Source organism: Canis lupus, chromosome 7 (assembly GCF_003254725.2).
Source record: "Canis lupus dingo isolate Sandy chromosome 7, ASM325472v2, whole genome shotgun sequence".
Classification (NCBI taxonomy): domain Eukaryota; kingdom Metazoa; phylum Chordata; class Mammalia; order Carnivora; family Canidae; genus Canis; species Canis lupus.
Window position 1 is genome coordinate 32,235,804 of NC_064249.1, and position 14,722 is coordinate 32,250,525.

Consider the following 14,722-nt stretch of genomic DNA (forward strand, 5'->3'; position numbering starts at 1 on the left):
AAACACTGTACATAGACAATAAGCCTTGGACTACAAATGTCCACATACACCCCCAATGCTTAGGGATGTTTATTCCCCACTCCTCAGGGTTATTATTTTTTTTTTTTGGTTTGTTGTTTTTGTTTTTGTTTTGTTTTATTTTGTTTTTTTATGTGGAGGAAGCACCACTGTCTCACTCTCTGCCTCTTTCTGCCCCTCACACCTGCCACTCCAGGGAAACTGGGCTGACTTACCAGGTGAAAGAGCTGGGATGAGAAATTTGTTGTGGGCCCATCCCCCTTTCATGGGGAAGGCTACATCCAACTCTGCTGGTGTGAGAAACCTGTCCTAGTGAGTGAGTACAACTGGTCAGGATTGAGTTTCAGGTTTAAAGTTTATGTGTGTGCAAATATTCTTCAATAATACATCAGCAAATACAGGAGATATTATGATGCCTTTCTGCCTTAGGCTTTGGTTGTGATTCTCAACAAGTTCGGAATTCAGAAAATGAAGGGATTTTTTTTTTCTATTGGCCCTCCAAAGATCCCACTAATAGCTAAATCTTTTCATGTAATAAACACATCTTCTCTAAGTATAGAAATATGAAAATAGTTAAACTTTTCTGATGTTGTGTTTTGTTACTGTTTGCCTTTCATTCATTCACCTGTCACAGTGTCCAGGAATGAAGAAAAAGCTGCTTCACCTTGTCAACTGGCAGCTTGTAAATACTTGGATTATGAGTTTAACAGTGTAAACCAAGTCATATTAGACAGAGAGGGAATACTCTCTGACCCCGTTACTAACTGCACACCCCAGGATGTGGCAACAATCTCCTCTGGTTGGAACTCAATTAAGGTTGGTTGCTATGAGAAGAGAGGTATTTTCTCTGCAAAGTCATACTGCCTCTCAGTTTATTAGATTCCCAAAGGAATGAGGTTAGGAATCTGGGAACTGAAAGTGAGCTCTGTGGTTGTATTTTAAAAGTTTCAATCGTTCTGAGCCATAATTTCCACAATAGAAAAAAAACTCCATGTGAAAGAGGATTTGTGTTCTAAACTGAAAATGTGGTCATTAAAATGTATTCAGGTATTTTTATCTTTATGCAGATATGATTTATTCATGAATCTTACCATGGTCTAGAATGGGCAACAAACAAAACAACAACAACAACAACAACAACAAAAGCAAAGACCAAGACAAAAACAATCTAGTTTCTAAAAGCTGAAATGGTCCCAAAGTTTAAATATAAAAACACATCCTTGGGGTCCCTGAGAGGCACAGTTGGTTAAGTGTTCAACTCTCGGTTTTGGCTCAGGGTGTGATCTCATGGTTGTGAGACTGAGCCCTGCGTTGGACTACGCACTCAGCTCAGAGCTTGCTTAGGACTCTTTCTTCCTCTGAAGAAAGAGTATATTTATTTATAAATAAATAAATCCTTAAAAAATGTAAATTAATAAATTTTTTAAATCCATCTTATTTAATAAAGCCTCCTTTAAATTCACTTGGAGTCTATTTATTTTTATCTTAAGCATGGTTTTAACACGTGGTTATCTGCTTTCCCACTATTTGCAATAGCAAATCAAGTGAGAGAGAATTAAAAGCAGACAAACTAATAGAGCAAGCTGGGCAGCAAGAGGGATGAGACACTGTACAAAGTAACACCAATAAATACTAAAACTCTTTGGGACAATTTATTTTTTAAAAGATTTTATTTATTTATTCATGAGACACAGAGAGAGAGAGAGAGAGAGAGGCAGAGACATAGGCAGGAGAAAAGCAGCTCCATAATGGGAACCTGATGTGGGACTCGACTCGATCCTGGTACTCCAGGATCATGCCCTGGGCCAAAGGAAGATGCTCAACTCCTGAGTCACCCAGGTGTCCCTCTTTGGGACAATTTAAATTTAAGGCCAAAGGACTCAGATATCTCAAACATTCCCAAAGAAGATATTTACACATAAACACATCTATTGATTGATCAAGCTATCATCTGTCATCTTCATGAAGGTGCCATTGAGTTGTAAAGGGCTAGACTGTTTTCAATCTCATAAGCCTATTTCTAGGGTGAGGAAGATTTCAGCACAGGATGACAGAATGCTGAGCTATGGACAGGACAACTGGGCATGCCTGGTCACTGAGGCTCGCTCTGAGTCTTCTTCACCCTTCAAATAAGAAGTTGGAGGGATCTGATCAGTAAGATTTCTTCTAGCTATAAAATTACTGAAATCTGGAAATAATCAGAACTGGGCAAATCTCCTCACTTAAGTCAAAGAGCCAGTTCCCTATCAGAGACAAATAGATGAGCCCATTAAATTGATCAGGATCTTTTACAAATTGCTTCCCCAGCACATTTTAATAAACATCAATGCAAATAACAACATGATTAAGAACACCACTGAGGCCACACAAATCTAAGTTTGAATTCTGGTTGTGTTACTTGCAAATTATATGAACAGGTAAGTTACTTTAAAATTCTGAGACTCAGTTTTCTCATCTGTAACATGGAGATAATAGCATTATACATCTTATCTGGGGTGAGGATTGATGAAACAATGCTAAATAAAGGTTTATCCATAATATTATCATTATAATCATCATCATCATCTTCACCTTCATCAATATGTTTCTTCCCTCATCACTGTACTAGGAAGCCACATGCCCTTTTTCTTTTATTGACAAGTCAGCTAGCAAAGACAGTTGTAGCTAAATGCCAAATATTTATTAGAAGCAACCTATTGTGAATCACGAAGTAGAAAAAGATACCTATGGACAAGTTCTGTTTTAGATTTCTTATAGAAGACTGGGTTTGTTGGGGCTCCTGAGCAGCTCAATTGGTTAAGTTCTGCCTTCAGCTCAGGTCATGATCCCAGGGTTCTGGGATAGAGCCCCAAGTCAGTAAGGCTCCCTGCTCAGCAGGGAGCATGCTTCTCCCTCTCCCTCTCCCTCTGTCATTTATCCTACCTGTTCTCTTTCTCTCTCAAATAAATAAATAAAATCTTAAAAAAAAAAAAAAAGAAGACTGGGTTTGTGCTATCCCTCAAAAGATAGGGGACTGTCAAGAAGAATATTTTTGCATGTAAGCAAAGACTATGTAAACTATGGGAAAATAGTATTTAGAAGAAAGGGAGAAATGAGATTGCATTCATTTTGACAAAGTGAAAATGTCTCTGCTGTCATATTTTCTTGATGAATTTGACTCTTGAAGTCAAAAAATTGAATTGAGATTGCATACTCTTTGCAAAAGTAATCTTTCCTGTATACAAACTAATCCTCTATGTGTGTAAAGAGTAAAATAATTGTCTCTTGCAAAGTACTTTTGTGAATATCTATGGCTCAACTTGTTCAAAACTTTTTTATACCTCTATTACAAAACCCTCACATTTTCATTATTATAACTGTCTGTTCTCCCTCAGATGTGAACTTCTTAAAAAAAGAAATCTCATCTTACTCATTTTTGCATTACTAATACATAGGAGGGGAGAGAAGCATTAAATCTTTGTTTATAGCACATGTTTGATTTTTCTGAGACCCAAAGCAAAAGTGCAAGTTAAATTGTTTCAAGACTTCATCTTGGGATATTGAACATGTTATTTATTTGTTTAAATAAATAGGAAAAATATTGGAAAAAATAGGCTGAGTCAGAAATACTAGAACAGAAAAGCTTAATATTAATAAGCTAAAATATTATTATTTTTGTTTCATTTCTTGCAGGGATTCTTTAGCTTGTTTATTAGAGGAATTTCTCCCTTCAAAACATGAGGGTAAATCAGAGGCTGTTTATGAGGCTGTCTTCCTACTTGTAGATGTGACACTCAAGTTCACTGTCAGGCATAAGCTCTTGAGATGAAAGGCACTGCTTTCAACACACTGCTCTTTTTCCAAGATCTCATAATTAGCCTTTCCTCTGGAATAGTTGAGATGTCACTTCAATGCTTGTGATGTATTTCAAATATTGCTCAGGTTAAACAGTGCCCACCCTCACGCTTGGTAGAATGAAAGAGAAAGCAGATTACGCAGGTACATCTTTGAGGAGTATTACTATTTAGTCAAAAGGGGCCCGCCAGACAGGAGACTCCCACATCCCTATGAAAAGAAAAATTACTGCCTTAAAACCTTTCTAGTTTTGTAATGTTCTAAACAATGAAAGGAGTTTAATTAAATTTACTTGTAGCTATATTTGCATCACTTTATGATAATATCAGTACAATTGATTTCAATCAGCCAATAGCTTTACAGAGACACCCTGACTGTAGGTGAAATATTTGTATGAAAAAAAGTTAAAACATTTCATACTCTGTAGTTCTGAAAGAGAAATGAATCAATCAAAATCTCAAAGGAAGTTTTCCAATTACTTATTGTAATTCACCATTAAGCACAGGCATTTGGAAACATAAATGAGAGCTTGAATGGGCATATTGAATGGATTTTTTGCTGTGTGCACATACTTTCAAATTATTGTGTGCCACCATCATTTTAAGTGCTAGCTATGAGAAGAAACGATGAGTCAAGTGGTTCTCAGATATCTTAGACAACTAGGTGGTGGCAGGTATTACATAATTTAAACTTCCCTATAATTCTTCCTCCTCCAAGAAGCTTTGCTAAAGAAGAATATGATTTTCACTTATGAATTCAGTGGTGACAGCGAGAAAGCAGAGTCAGCCTCTAATGAAGGTTAAATAAGAATAATGAGATTAAAATTTGCAACCCAAACTGTTTTCTGCTACAATAATTCAATTAAAGCTGCTTCTAATTGGTATGATTTTCCCTCATGTTACTGTTGACGGTAGTCAGTATCTCAACTCAGGATTAATTACTTTTTCCTATGAAAAAGCTACCATCTTCATGAATAATTATGACTAAAAAATGCACACATAAAATCTAGTTACATGTAAATCTGTCCTAGTTCATCTTGAATGAAGATTTATTTTTTTCAAAAGCAGTAATTAATTTAAAAAGGTAGAGATTTTATACTTGTGATTTTACAGAAATAGACTTTTTATTTCTTTTTTCGGGGGATGGAGGGAAAAGGGAGAAAGAGAGAGAGAATCTCAAGCAGGCTTCATGCTCAACATAGAGTCTCACACCAGGCTTGATCTCACAACCCTAAAATCATGACCTTAGCCGAAATCAGGAGTCGGACACTTAACAGACTAAGTCACCCAGGAGCCCCAGGAAGTATTTTTTTCTGATTTATGGATGCCATTTTCATTTATTTTTAAGTAAAGCAATTCTCTCATCTATATAAAGGAATATAATCTCTCAATAAATAAATAGATAAATTAAAACCTATGCTCATTAGATTTGTTAGGATTACTTGGCTTACAAGTGATAGAATTCTGACTTAAAATGTCACAAACAGGGATCCCTGGGTGGCGCAGCGGTTTAGCGCCTGCCTTTGGCCCAGGGCGCGATCCTGGAGACCCGGGATCGAATCCCACGTCGGGCTCCCGGTGCATGGAGCCTGCTTCTCCCTCTGCATATGTCTCTGCCTCTCTCTCTCTCTATGTGACTATCATAAATAAATAAAAATTAAAAAAATAAAAAATAAAAAATAAATAAAATGTCACAAACAAGGAAATGTGTTGTAAGCATTGTGGGATGTTTTGTGTAACTGAAAAATCAGAATGTGAACGGGTTTCAGGCACAACTGACTTGTAGAACATTCTCTCTGCATTCCATCTTGGCCCCTCTCATGTCTGTCTCACATTTCTCCACTGACTAGAAGCTTCTCCTAGTTCTCCAATGCACAGAGCAGGAAACCTGATGCCCCAACCTTCTGAGTTTTATAGTTTACACCCCAGATATCCAAGAAGAAATGCTTCTCCCTCTCATTCCCATATCTGAATTTTGGGCCAAAATTCTGCTCTATAATGTTGGGGGACTGAGGTTGGGAGGGGTGCTGGCAGACAAAACAATGGTGTTCACGATAGCTTTATTCAATAAGAAAAACCTATTGAAAGGCAGAGGGATAGAGTTATATAGTAGGAAAAAAATGTAAGAGTAGTTTAGGAGGGAGAGAGAGAGCGAAAGAGAGATACCCTCTCGTAATAATAGAGAGCCAAAGAAAAGTGATGCAGAGAAGAATCATGGGGCAGACAAGCAAATCAACAGAAGTAGTTTTCACAGCTGTAAGAGGTAAAGAAGCTCTTGGCTAATTTATATATAATATTTGACCATGGCAGTATTTGCTCATGAGGTAAAAAACGCAGAGTCTCCTGAAATACCGGAAAAGGCTTCATTGAGAAAGATAAGACTGAGCTGAGCCTAGAGGGTAACCAAGATAAAGTGATGGAAAGAGAAGAAGGATGCAGGACATTCGAATCTGAAATCAATTGCTTCATCCTGGCTTCAAGATGAGGATGAGCTGGACTCTTGCTGACAGTGGTGACCTTTACAGGAATCCTTCTCCTTCTCCACCTACTCTCTAAAGGTTGCAGTAATTCCCAAATATATTTCCACTGCTGTCATCACTTAGTTCATGGATAGCCTGCTTGATATTTTCTCTGTAATGGATTCCTGTTTGCACCTACCCTAGTCCACTCAACTGACAAATTAACTCAGGAATGAGTTGAGGATGTCACCCTTTATTAAAAATTTTGATTGACCTGACAACCCCATGAACCCAACTTTCTCCACAGTTAAGGTCCGAGACAATCACTCCAGCCTTGTAACTCTACTCTCCTCACCACACCTCATGCTCCACACATGCCTGGCCATGGGTCACTGCCTCATCTTCACCCATACTATTCCTTCTGCCATCCATGTTCTTCTTTTTCCTAGCTTGTCTTGGGAAATCTGGTTAAACTTCTAGGATAATTTCAATGTTAACTTTCTTACTGAATTCTTTCCTAATACTTTCATCTGTCTCTGTCATCTCAACTGAATATAATCATAGCTCCTTTGGAACTCATAGATAACTTTATTATAATTATTTTTCAATATTTACTCCCACCTTACTTTATATGACTTATATATGTTAATTCTGTACCTATTTATCATTCCTTTTAGAGTATAAATATTTTGATGATGAGCCCTCCTTGGCTATTTTGCCATTTGGGGTATAGACCATAAACAATTGGTGCCAGAGGTCCTCTATTTTTTGCTGTATATATTTCTGTGCTATTTGTATGCTATTTGTTTTTTAACCATGAGCGTGTATTACCTTTACAATTTTTTCTCATTAGAGTTTTGGATTGAGAATGCTCACTTTTAATGGGATTAAAATCTTATCCTGCAAGCCCTTTATTCAAACATCTATTGTCACTCATTTAAGGGTCAAATGTCCCCAGCTTCCTGCTATAATATACTATATATAATCATTCTGTGCAATGGCTCATAGTCTTCAGCAACTAAACTGGTCTACCTAGAAATTACCTTCCCCCACCCCCCTGTCTTTTAAATTCAGAGCTAATGGACTAAACTGTTTAGATTCTTTTTAAATTAGTCACACATCCTTATCACACTGGTAGACAGAATCAATAGTTTCATCATTAGCCCTTACTCAGGGCACAGGAGAAATCCTGATAAGTGGAAAGTCTTTCATGATAACCTTCTCATTGATGCAGATCCTTGATTCCAGATGAGCTCTTTCCCTATTTTAGCTTCTGGAATTAACTTGAAATACCTCAACCTCTAGGGTTTAGCAAAGATAGGATACTCATTCTCTTAAAATAACTTGTTGGTAAATACTTAGGAAACAAATTATCTAAAGACAGCCATTGTTTTGTGTGAGAGAAAAAGGCAGTTCCTCTGATATTTAGCAGGAAGGGCCAACAAGAGATGCCAAAGGGTTCTCCACCTAGCTTGCCATTTTAACATAGTCTCATTAAGGGAAGGGGACTCATAATACTGTCACAGAGTACAACAGCTCAACAATGGCTTTGGAATGTAAGAATTACTCTAGTGTTTCAGTTCTTTGATTAAATCTTGGCTTCTCTTTATAGCCATGAATGCCATCATTATTCATAAATTCATTCAAATCTTTTTGAAGCCATTTAAGTTTCATGGCTTCTTGGGTAATAAATTCTGTAACTAAATTACCTACTACCTGAAGTCATAGTTCCTATTATTCAATATTTGCTTCACTCTAGTTTAAAAGACATGCCCTTGGGGCGCCCTGGATGCCTCAGTGGGTTGAGTGCCCAACTCTTGGTCTCAAGCTCAGGTCTTACTCTCAGGGTCATGAGTTCAAGCCCCATGTTGGGTTCCAAGTCCACTATGAAGCCTACTTAAAAAAAAATAAGTAAACAAAACAAAATTTAAAAATAAAATAAAATACATGCTCTCATCATAAAGTTCCAGAATTTAGTGACTAAGACTTTATCATATTTATAGTACATAAATGTATAAATTCTGACCCTGTCTCATCTCTTTTATGAGATAAGGAGATCTGCCCTCTTGCATAGCTCTGCATAGAGCACCTCCTTCAGCAGTGCCAACCCTGTCTGATAATTATAAAGTTTGGTTGACTGCTGGCCACTAGGTACCACAGATCCATTCCTAGGAGCCTATGAAATAAACTCTCCCTTTCTCCAATACCTTCACACTTGAGAGAACAGAAATACATGCTTTCTCCTTCACTGAAAACCAGAGATTAAGAACACTCTTGTACAGCATCTCAGCCAACCACACAAAGTGATTGGGATTAGAGATTTAACCAGTGGCAGAAAGAAAGCTCTCTTCATGGTGTTTTGTGATTCAGAAAATGCCACATTTGCTAAAGGCCTGGAATGCACCTGTGATTCTATAAACACCTCACAAAGTTGCAAATTTCATGCCTAGAACGTGTTAAAACAAATGATGCTTCCATCATTGACTTTGCCCTTCATCTTTTCTCTCTCTGCTAATGATTGTTCACCTCTCAGATTTATCCCTCAGGAGAAATCCACTCAGCACTGTTTTCTAGGTACCTATGTTCTCAGGGATCACTAATGTTAAAGTTTCCAAGCATAGTTTAAGAACATTCATACCTTTTGCTCAAAGAGGTATCACCTCTGATATATTTTTGAGTTCTTAGATAAAAAATCTATGTTAAAATTATCAGAGTCATTGAAATCTTCACTTGATACAGAAAAAGCTGAATGGCTTCAAAAAGATTTGACGACTATAAATTCATAAGTATTCATAAGAGTAACAGAGACAGGAATGGTTATGAAAGAAAGATGGAATTTAAATCATGAGACGTTGATTCATTTTAGCTGTTATGTTAAAACATAAATTATTTAATTTATAATTCAGTTTCAACATGGAGTTATCTATAAACTTTAAAGTGCACTGAAGTCCAGTCTTCCACAAATTCAATAAACATCCAATATCTGTGAGCAAAAATGTCATTAATATGACACTGAATTTGAAATAACAAGAAAGACAATAAAAACTGACTTTATTTTACCTTCCTTTTTCCTCCTCTTAGCCTCATTAAGGAGTTCTCATATTATGAAGCCTACATAACAATATTTTTGGCTAGGGGATAAAGTGGATAACAGTGTAGAAATCAACCTAGTAAAAGTAAACATAGGAATATGGATGCTGTGTTTCATCATTCTATGAAAAATATTACCACACATTCATTATTCATACCATAAGAATCTATAGAGGTTCTCAGAGAAAGATCTGAAAGTTCTTTCAAGGTCTCTCATCACTACACAATTTTAATAATGATGCTTGGCATTATGTGGAATAATATTGGGAACACTGGGATAGAACATAGGAGGCAAGAAGTCTGTACAATTAATTTGAACAAGTAAAGCTCCATAGTTAGCCCAGGCTCTAGAGACAATAGAGGGTGTATGTAGTAGTCCAGTCCAAATGTGAAACAATAAAATGAGGCTAAGTTAGAGATTCAGCTGGGAGACATATTACTTCAATTTTCATGTGGAAGCCTCCTGTTTGAAATCTTTGTATCTTTATTCATTAAATGGAAATAATTCTACTTATCTCTCATGTTCAATGAGGATAAAATAGATTATATGTATATGATATATAGTTACAAAAACTATCAAGTATAATTATGAATATCATCCTTAAGTCACTGAGCACATACATGTCCCTGAGTCTTCTTAAGTGAAGTTGAATTCTGATTTCAAAAAATCAAACATTGAGTGGTAAAGTAAAAAGTAGGAGCTTGATCTTTGATTAATTTTATACTTTTTTTTGTCCTTTATATCCCCTTAGTCAGGTTAGAGTTATGAATGTGAGGGGAAGGGGTCTCAGAGTCCATTCACCATCAGGGAGAGCTCAGATACAGAAAATAATCAAGAGGTTCAAGACCAGAAGGACCCTTTGAGTGAGGGAACATAAGAGACACTGATCATGGTGGGAAAACATGGTGAACTTTCTGAGTTAGAGAAACAAGGGACCTGTGTTCACCCTGGAATGCACTGTTTTTCCAACCTGGAACCACTGGGCAGCTCTTTGCCCATACGTCTTCTTGAAAACCTCGAGTATAAACATTCTTGCCAGGGACAAGGAGACAGAGGTTTGAGGTCCCTTCTAAGGATGAGGAAAAGATGTTCATCCAGTGGTTTCATTGATGTGCAAGTTCACCTGGGTTAGATGCTTCTTTTGTAAAAATTCAAAGGACAATATAAGATGAAGTCATGCTCTTCCCAGCCTCCTTTCTCAACAGGAGTTTTGTAAGAGAATTAAGCCTTCAGAATATGTGATTATTTTCTCAATTCTCTCAAGGTTAGTAGAGGACTAGTAGCATTCCCAATGCATAGCAGAGAGTTAATTTATCACATACAATGGGCTCCCTCAGTTAGTGCATGGTGTGCTATTTTTGGAGCTACAAGCAATAGCTGTGCTCTGCTTCCACTGAGAAGAAACACGAGGGCTTTGCATTAAGTGTAAACAAAAGGGCTAAAAAATATTTATAATGATGTGATACCATGATATATTACTTAAGTAAATTACTTTATGGTATGTTCTTTTGTAAAATGGAAGCCCAGAGATGTCTCTGGGACAATTTTAGTGTAGATTTGCCAGGAGTGATAGAAAGGATGAGCTTTAGTCACCTCCACCACATATAGGTTCCCCTCTGTTATCAGAAAGTAGCATTCCTACAAAACCTCTTGTAAGATGAAATGGCTTTAAGTGAAGAAACTATTACCACTAATTTATCAGGAAAGTTTTTTGAACATTTCCAGACCCCCAAAGTAACCTCTCTTAGGCTTTTATGAAAACTTAGCCCACATTTTGCCAACAGATATACAAAATAAATGAACATAAAGCATAGATGGTCACAGATAAAATTCAAACCTCTGGTGGTGTGATGGTGCAGTTTCCGAGAATGGCACGAGGTGGTGCCACTCTTGCTGCCTGGGGTGACTGCTGCCTCTGTAAGGGCTTGCTGCAGAAAGGGTGCTGAATACTTCACTTTTTGCCTTTTTTGGCAAAAGCAAAAATCATCTTCAGATTTATTTTGGTTAGTAAAAACAGGTACTAATGTAGGTCTTTCATAAGAGCAAAGTGGCATAAAAAGAACTTTCTAAAAGCAGGGATACCTGTATAGGATTAGAGTTAGCAGAGGTTCATCCAGTCTGCTTAGTCTAAGAATTAATATCCTGACTGTGACTCTCATTCAAAAACATTTTTTAAAAAGGATCATAACCTGAATTTAAGGCAAAAGCACTTTAGAAGGACAAAAGCATAATCATGCCAATGATGGTTCATCTACTTCAGATGCACACACTAAAAATAAATACCTGACTGGTGATTTGGCTATTTGCCTTATGTTTTTCATGCTTTTCAAGGCTTTAAATGTGTTTTTGCTGCCGTGGAGCTTGACCCTTTCCTCTGTGTAATATTCCTTCGTTTACTTATTTCATAGATTGATTTTTAAATTTCAATTTCTTAGAATTCTTTTGAGATCTATGAGTAACTTGTAGAAAGACAAAAGGAAAAGAATTTCCCCTTTAACTGTACCTTTACTAGTGCTGCCATTTCAAGGCACTATAAAGTTGAAATGGACTTTATTTTTCAGAACTGGCATATTGATCTTCCCAACCCACTGAACAGTCAGCTCTTAAGAAGAGAAAACTTAAGTGTGACTTTTCTGGTTCATCCTTTACATGTACAAGGCTGGCATAGGGAGTTGGCAAAGTTGCCTCCTGGCTGATCCATCTATGAAAGAAAGCTCCATATACAGGGCTTAGTGCAACTGCTCACTCATTCTTCTATACTCTCAAAAGAGAAATTAGGATGCATGGTGGATTAGTTTATATAAAATCCTTAAGCAAAGTAGGTCTAAGCCTAGACATGCAAATGGATAACTTCTAGTCCAGTAACTTTCTTTTATATCCCCCATGATTCTATTTTCTCCATACCAAGGAAATCAGAACTCCTGGATGCCTTCTTCCTGACAACTGTTCTCAACAATTTCATGAATAAATGAAAAAAAAAAAAAAAAGAAGCTTGTCTTACTTATTGCTAGATAACCTGTGTATAGACAACTTGGACTTCAGAAAGTCACAGCAGACTCAGCAACTATGGTTGGCTTGTAGTTTTTTCATGACACTAGTCAGAAATCCTAATCTGAAATCCTAAATGTATTTGGCTACTGTCAGAAGCACATGCACTGTTCCAAAAACAGTTCAAGTAATGTCATAATTAATTATTATATTATTTATATTTGTGTGTCTAACATAATTATGGAATGTAATCATTTCCTTTAAAGATTTATTTCTTTATTTGAGAGAAAGAGAGTATAAGTGGGAGAGGCAGAGGGAGAAGGAGAGAGAACCTCCAGCAGACTCCCTGCTGAGCAGGGACTCTGAGCTCCCAACCTAGCCCAAATCAAGAGTTGGAAGCTTAATGGACTGAGCCACCCAGGTGCCCTGGAATGTAATCATTTTTAATACTGGTTTGAAGGAATAGTCCTTAGATCAACCACATTTCCCTTCCAGACTCCATAAGGTGTGTGAGGTTTACAACTGTTAAGGTCTCAGGGGTTTAACTGACCTGCAATATATGCAAAAAGGAGCCACATTATGACAGCGTCTCACAGGCAAAAACTGTCTATTCTCTATAACCTGTAATGTGCTTCCTTGCATGTTATGCACATGTATAACACCATATACTGCTAAAAACTAAGTCACATTCCTGGGAAATGGAATAGGATTGATTGAAATGTGTATATAAAATTTATGATGAAGTTTTTTTTTCATTCATATTGACTAACTTATTCAGTTCCTAAATGCATTCCATTTCTTCTAGTGAATATGGCTAAAGTGCAGATAGAAAATACTGATGAAACAGATATAAATGCTAAAAACATCAATTCACCTAAAAGGCTGGGAACGATCTCAATGTCCTTTATGTGTTTAAACCTTGCCAGGATGCATTCTTTCATTACACAGCACTTTTCTCCTCTAAGCCAATGTTCCTTATTACAAAGCACAGTATCACATGCTGTGTAATGCATATGTTGCCAAGGTAACAACAGAGCTCTATGTCAAGCAGGGAAAATAGAAATTAACCTTGGACAATTACCTAGCATTACAAAGAAGGAAGGTAAAATATGGCTTAGTGTAATTATGCAACACATGGTTGTATGAATGGAAAAAAGAGTTCAGGTGAAGGTAATCAAAGTGGAGGTGCCATTAAGGGGACAGCTGTGATAAACTGGGAATTGCAGCTACAGAGGAGAACAAGATCTTCCTCCACATTGTATGTATATGGGAATTTGTATGCATCTTTTTGGTGGGTGGATGGTTGTTAATGAGATGTTCGTGTTTTTAAAGCACAGGAATGAAATAATACAAAAAATATATATTGGTCTCTGCGCTGGGTTCCTGACATAGAGCTCCTACATCCCTTGGAATTTCCCCAGTGAAAGAGTATCTTTTGTTCTAATAAGATGACTCTTAATAGGTTCCTGGGCAGAGGTTGGTTGCCAGAAAGACCAAGCCATGATTAGAAGCTTGGAATTTTCAGTTCCACCCCCTTACTCTTCAGAGGAGAGGGGCTGGAAATGGAGTTAATGATCCACCATACCTAGGTGATGAAGCCCCCACAAAAACCCCAGCAGTATGGGGTTCAGGGAACTTCTAGGTTGGTGAACAGATCTACATGCTGGGAATATAGCACATCTCAACTCCAAGGGGACAGGGGCTTCTGTTCTTAGGACAGAATTTACCTGAGTTCTGTAAACTGTTCTAGTAAATAACTGAATACAAGGGGGAAAGGTCAAAGTTCAGAAGTTGTGAGTAACCTTGGGACCCCCTACTTGTGATTAACATCTAAGGTAGTGGCAATCTCCAGGGACTGACTCCTTAACCTGTGGGGTCTGCACTAACTCCAGTTAGTGTCACAGTTGAATTGAATTGCAGAACACTCAGCTGATGTCTTAAAGAATTATTTGATGTGGAAAAAAAACATACATCTGGTGTAGTAGTGTTGTGAGTTAGTAGTGTTGTGAGTAGTATGAGGGTAAAGAAGAACCACTCTGGAGTAGATGGGTTTCCATACAATACACAAATCTACATTTCAGTGATGGCTTAAAAATGTGCCCCGTGACACACTCACACACTCACATACATGCTGTTATGTGCATACACCACTGTCCAATAGCCCTGCTGCAGTTTCAGGGAAGTCTGATTTCTGACAACCCCTCTTCACCCCCACATCAATACACACACTTTTTCACATCTGATCCCTTTTCTCTTACTACTGTGCCATCATAAATGTCACTAACCCACCCACACGCAGCTATACATTCCTGATTACTCTCCCATTTCTAGCC

The 14,722-nt window shown here is 37.4% G+C and overlaps 1 protein-coding gene across 7 annotated transcripts in view; it reads right to left on the minus strand.

Annotated features, from left to right (window-relative positions):
* RGS7 (regulator of G protein signaling 7) overlaps nucleotides 1–14,722 on the minus strand; it is a 581,011-nt gene that overhangs the window by 263,322 nt on the left and 302,967 nt on the right. The window lies entirely within an intron of this gene.